We start from the raw sequence: 5359 nt of genomic DNA, 5'->3' as shown, positions 1-5359 counted from the left end.
CACGGGAAACCCAATCACAGCTGGAAGAAGTCTCGAAGACCTGCAGAAGTTGGAAGAATCCAGCATCTCCTGGGCCCTGGCTGGGGCTTCTGCATCTGACAATGGAGATGGCTTTGCTCAGGGGAAGAATACTTTGGAGCCTGTGAAGAGAGCTCTGACTCCATGAGCACTGGGTAAGCAACGTCCACCTTGGTGGTTCTTGCTGTAATTTGTCTGTGTGTTCAGACCCAGTCCTTCCCTCCCAAACTGCTGACAGCGGTTTTCTTCGGTTATGCTAACATCTCCCACTACGTTCAAGTTGAGTTTTGCGGACATGCCAGCTGCTCTGTTTCTTCACGTTGATTTTCTAGCTCTGCAATAATACGTGCTCATTTCATAGGTGGACTCTCTACAATCAATTTTTTCATTTTAAAAACGTTCACGTTATTGAGGGACACCTTCCTGAGAGGCATCCATTATAAACTACAGCTTAACACTGATACGATCCTATGAAAGCTATTGTTGTAGAACTTTCTCTGTAGGGCGCTTGTCACACGGCCATGAGAGATTAGGGTCACAGACATTTTGAAGGGTGAGAAAACATGGAATTTATTGGGCCAAAAGGAAAAAAAGGGAAACAGGGACTCTCAGCAAAGCAACAGTCCTGCTGGCCGGTTTTCCCGCCTCAGCGACAGAACCCCAGGTACTATCCAGGATGAGGAGAGGGGAGGCTTCTCCCCTCTGCAACGCGCGTGAACTTCCGTGACTCCACCCCATTTTCCCAGCGTGCAGGTGGGTCGGAGTTTCTCCGGGATCCCCTTTACACTTGGCTATTCACTGTGATGATATGGTTCCAGGCCTGAAGAACTTGCAATCTGATTAAGATCTGAATGCATGAATTACAAAAAAATAAAAATAAAAATAAATTTTGGTAATTTAACGTAACAGTCTTGAAGCAAGGGGTTATCACAAGGGTGCTTATGACAGCGTTAGTTGTATTAGTAAAATATAGAAATAACCAATACTTGAATTTTTAAATTACAATGAATTCTTTTGCTGCTACTGAAATTATACTTTCAAAGATAATTAATGTTTCTAAGGATAGTTCATTTAGAGGGGGAAAGTAAAGAGTTCAAATTCCAAATAAAAGATCATGATTTGAAATTACCGTGGGAGAAAATGGTATAGATATGGGAAAAGAAAGTGTTTTTAAGGCAGCGACGTTTTGTTTCAAGCTAATCACAGATAACTTCTAATTTTATTATCCTTATCAGGGTTTATCTTGTATCATTAATAGTGAGCGTTTGCCTCGCCTATTATATCTAATTCTGAGTTCTGCGGCTTAAGGTAACGTCAAGCATTTGGAACGGATTCAGATAAGGGCCAGCCTGGCTGGTGCCAGAGCAGGGCACCGAGCCTGTTTCCTACCGATCCTGGATCCTGACAGGGTAACTCCACGTGCGGCTTCTCCCTGCCACAGTCTTAGAGTTGATCCTGTCTCAGTGTATGGACAGCGAGAAGGATTCATTCCAGGTCTGTTTATGAATATTTTCTAAGAAAAAGTGTTTCCTAGGCAACTTCTAGAAGGCACTCAACAATAATGGATTTTAGTTTTTCAAGAAACCTTGGAGATCTAGGACAGTCTGTCTTTACCAACGGAGACACCAAGGCACAGAGATTCCAGGGGATATGACGGCAGAACCATTTCCCTGTTCTTGTCGGCTCGCCTTCTGCTAGCTGTGGCTTCCTTTGTGTCTAGCATATAACCCTGCCTGCCGATTCAGGATTACAGGAGGCCAAGTTCTGCCTCCTGTCTGGTGATTGCCGGGAGGCCCAGGAGGAAGCAGTAGCTAGTGAGGGAAACGCACAGCAGATTTACAGCTGGGCGGAGCAGGGCAGGCCTCCCGGAGCACATTTCTGCACAGAGAACTAGGAAGCAATAAAACAAACTTCATGGAAAATGGATCTTATCCTAAAAATAACAGGTTGAATGCTGACATGCCTACCTTTTGATGACTTACATTTGTTTTTGAGAATTATGATTGCTAATTTGAAAGCAGCTAGGAAATAATCTAATAAGGATGAAAATAATAAAAAAACATTTAAAAACATAAATTGACATAATATTATCATGTTTTAGTCAATTCAGATGAATTTTCCAAGGAATTCAGTGTATAATTAAATTTAGGAAAGAAGAGTACCCTAAACCTTTTTTTTTTTTTTTTTTTTTTTTTTTTTTTGAGACTGGGTCTCACTTTGTTGCCCAGGCTGGAGTGCAGTGTCATAACATAGTTCACTTCAGCCTCAACTTCTGGGCCCCAGAAGAAACCCTCACCTTAGTCCTCTACCCCCAAGTAGCCAGACTACAGGCACAGGCCATCACACCCTGCAATTTTTTTTTTTTTTTTTTTTTTTTTTGGAGACAGAGTTTTGTCATGTTACCCAGGCTGGTCTAAAACTCCTGAGATCAAGCAATTTGCCAGCCTCAGCCTCCCAAAATGCTGGGATTACAGGAGTGAGCTACCATATCTGGTACTCTAAACGTTTTTGATGGGCTAGGGGATATAATATTGAGAGGCAAAGCCAGCTGGACTTCCTGGGTGGAGTGGGGGCTTGGAGAACTTTTCTGTCTAGCTAAAGGATTGTAAACACACCAATCAGTGCTCTGTGTCTAGCTAAAGGTTTGTAAACGTGCCAATCAGCACTCTGTGTCTAGCTAAAAGTTTGTAAATGCACCAATCAACACACTGTAAAAACACACCAATCCGTTCTCTGTAAAATGGAGTAATCAACAGGACGTGGGCAGGGCCAAATAAGGGAATAAAAGTTGGCCACCCAAGCCAGCAGTGGCAACCCACTCGGGTCCTGTGGAAGCTTTGTTCTTTCGCTCTTCACAATAAATCTTGCTGCTGCTCACTCTTTGGGGCCGCACCACCCTTAAGAGCTGTAACACTCACTGCAAAGGTCTGCGGCTTCACTCCTGAAGTCAGCAAGACCACAGACCCACCAGAAGGAAGAAATTCTGGACACATCTGAACATTTGAAGGAACAGACTCTGGACACACCATCTTTAAGAACTGTAACATTCAATGCAAGCGTCTGCGGCTTCATTCTTGAAGTCAGCAAGACCAAGAACCCACTGGAAGGAACCAACTTCAGACACAATATGATGGATGGTTTTTAGTTGTTGTGGTTGTTGACCTATTTTTAAAATTATTATTATAGTTTAAGTTCTGGGATACATGTGCAGAATGTGCAGGTTTGTTACATAGGTATACACGTGCCATGGTGGTTTGCTGCGCCTATCAACCTGTCATCTACATTAGGTATTTCTCTTAATGCTATTCTTCCCCTCAACAGGCCCGGGTGTGTGATGTTCCCCTCCCTGTTTCCATGTGTTCTCATTGTTCAACTCTCACTTATGAGTGAGAACATACAGTGTTTGGTTTTCTGTTCCTGTGTTAGTTTACTGAGAATGATGGTTTCCAGCTTCGTACATGTTCCTGCAAAGGACATAATCTCACCTGTTTTTATGGCTGCATAGTATTCCATGGTGTTAAAGACTTAAACATAAGACCTAAAACCATAAAAACCCTAGAAGAAAACCTAGGCAATACCTTTCAGGACACAGGAACGGGCAAAGATTATACTATTAAAACACCAAAAGTAATGGCGATAAAAACCAAAATTGACAAATGGGATCTAATTAAACTAAAGAGCTTCTGCACAGCAAAAGGAACTATCATCAGAGTGAACAGGCAACCTGCAGAATGGGAGAAAATTTTTGCAATCTATCCATCTGACAAAGGGCTAATATCCAGACTCTACAAGGAACTTAAACAAATTTACAAAAAAAACACAACCCCATCAAAAAGTGGACAAAGGATGTGAACAGACACTTCTCAAAAGAAGACATTTATGCGGCCAACAAACATATGAAAAAAAGCTCATCATCACTGGTCATCAGAAAAATGCAAATCAAAACCACAATGAGATACCATCTCACGCCAGTTAGAATGGCGATCATTAAAAAGTCAGGAAACAACAAATGCTGGAGAGGATGTGGAGAAATAGGAACGTGTTGACGCTGTTGGTGGGAATGTAACTTAGGTCAACCATTGTGGAAGACAATATGATGATTGTTAAGACAATTCTACCAAAGGAAAACTGTCTCTGCTTTGCATTAAATACCTTACATTTGCTGTTTTTCCTTAAGATTTCGTAAAGCAAATTGTACATCATAAAACAGGCCTAATAATTGGCTGGGCAGGGCGGTTCACACTGTAATCCCAGCAGCACTTTGGGAGGCCGAGGTGGGCGGATCACCTGAGGTCAGACCAGCTTGGCCAACGTGGTGAAACCCCGCCTCTACTAAAAACACAAAAAAATTAGCCAGTGTGGTGGTGCGTGCCTGTAACCCCAGCTACTCAGGCGGCTGAGGCAGGAGAATTGCTTGAACCCAGGAGGCAGAGGTTGCAGTGAGCTGAGATTGCACCATTGCACTCCAGCCTGGGCAACAGAGTGAGACTCAGTCTCAAAAACAAAACAAAACAAAAAACAAGCAGCAACAACAACAGCAACAAAAAACAAACAGGCATAATAGTACTCTCCCACATTCCCTGTGTTCTTTGCTGACAAAATAAAACACACTGTCAATTCTCTGACCTTCAAAGGTCAGGTGTGGATATTGGGTGAAACTGAATGTCATGTTACTTGTGGGAGAAAATTGCCATTTTCTTCAAGGAAACTTGGCCAGGACCTCTGTCCTGTCCTTCCCTGACTCAGCTGATTGCAACTTGCAGGACTCCTCCCTGCAGTGCTTCTGCTAGGACAACTACACCAGGTACCCTGTTGCAGACTTCCCTTTCTCCACACTTGTTTTTGAGGAGTTCAGGTAACCAGTATTTACCAAGGCTCCAAGAAAGCAATACAGATGTAATTTCCCCTTTGCTATTGCTGTGAAAGGACTATGCTCACCTGTATATCAAGTGGAAAGGGCCCGTATGCATTTAGCTTAGACCATTCAGATTTTTTAAAATATATGTTAAGTGTTTCCCTTTGCCTTTCTTCTATTTCATATTTAAGGAGCCGAAGAATCAGTAGAGCTGAGGGCAGCAAGATGGAATTATAACTCATCCACCACCCTTTACTGTACGCAAGATATAATATTCCTTGACCCCTCTACATCTGCTTTGCAATTTTCTATCCTTGATCATCAATGCTTTGTTTAGGTGACTTCACTTCCTGTCACTCTATGATCCATATATTTGTAAAATGTCTGTTGTTTTATAACTGAGTTGACCTTAGTGAATAATCAGAAAACAAGTTGCCGGTTAATATATTCTCAGGATAAACTGAAGATCATCCCTGGAGAGGCCTG

The 5359-nt window shown here is 42.4% G+C and overlaps 1 long non-coding RNA gene across 1 annotated transcript; it reads right to left on the bottom strand.

Moving 5' to 3' along the window:
- Positions 1-562: 562 nt before the first annotated feature.
- LOC112610597 lies at positions 563-1520 on the bottom strand. Its single transcript, XR_003116437.1, has 2 exons — positions 1408-1520; positions 563-865 (listed from the first exon to the last, which is right to left on the bottom strand). It is a non-coding gene; the product is annotated as an uncharacterized LOC112610597 (long non-coding RNA).
- Between the last annotated feature and the right edge of the window lie 3839 nt (positions 1521-5359).

The sequence above is a fragment of the Theropithecus gelada genome, chromosome 17, assembly GCF_003255815.1.
Source record: "Theropithecus gelada isolate Dixy chromosome 17, Tgel_1.0, whole genome shotgun sequence".
NCBI lineage: Eukaryota > Metazoa > Chordata > Mammalia > Primates > Cercopithecidae > Theropithecus > Theropithecus gelada.
Note: the sequence above shows the minus strand (reverse complement) of the source record. Positions and strands in the feature narration are given on the sequence as shown.